The sequence below is a fragment of the Corvus kubaryi genome, unplaced genomic scaffold (genome assembly GCF_017639235.1).
Source record: "Corvus kubaryi isolate FWS band 111438036 unplaced genomic scaffold, C.kubaryi_AGA036_p1.0 37179, whole genome shotgun sequence".
Classification (NCBI taxonomy): Eukaryota; Metazoa; Chordata; class Aves; order Passeriformes; family Corvidae; genus Corvus; species Corvus kubaryi.
This window is the reverse complement of record NW_024581049.1, coordinates 914,971-915,256: the sequence shown is the minus strand read 5'-3', so window position 1 is coordinate 915,256 and position 286 is coordinate 914,971. Positions and strand designations below refer to the sequence as shown.

The 286-nt window shown below is 54.9% G+C and overlaps 1 protein-coding gene across 7 annotated transcripts in view; it reads left to right on the top strand.

Annotated features, from left to right (window-relative positions):
* PUM1 (pumilio RNA binding family member 1) overlaps window positions 1-286 on the top strand; it is a 63,530-nt gene that overhangs the window by 38,725 nt on the left and 24,519 nt on the right. The window lies entirely within an intron of this gene.

Sequence of the window (286 nt, the reverse complement as noted above, 5' to 3'; positions counted from 1 at the left end):
TTCCATGTCTGAGATTTGGCTCTGCATCCCACTGCCATCCCATTCCCGTTCCATTTCCCGCTTCAGGCCAGCTGGGAGGGCTCACTGGTGTCACTGGTGTCACCTGGGAGTGGGCACTGTTGCTGTTCCTGTGCCCGGTTTAAGGGCACTGTGCCCAGTTTAAGGGGTGTTTGTGCCCAGTTTAAGGGCACTGTTTCTGTTTCTGTGCCCAGTTTAAGGGCACTGTTTGTGCCCAGTTTAAGGGCACTGTTGCTGTTCCTGTGCCCGGTTTAAGGGCACTGTTGCT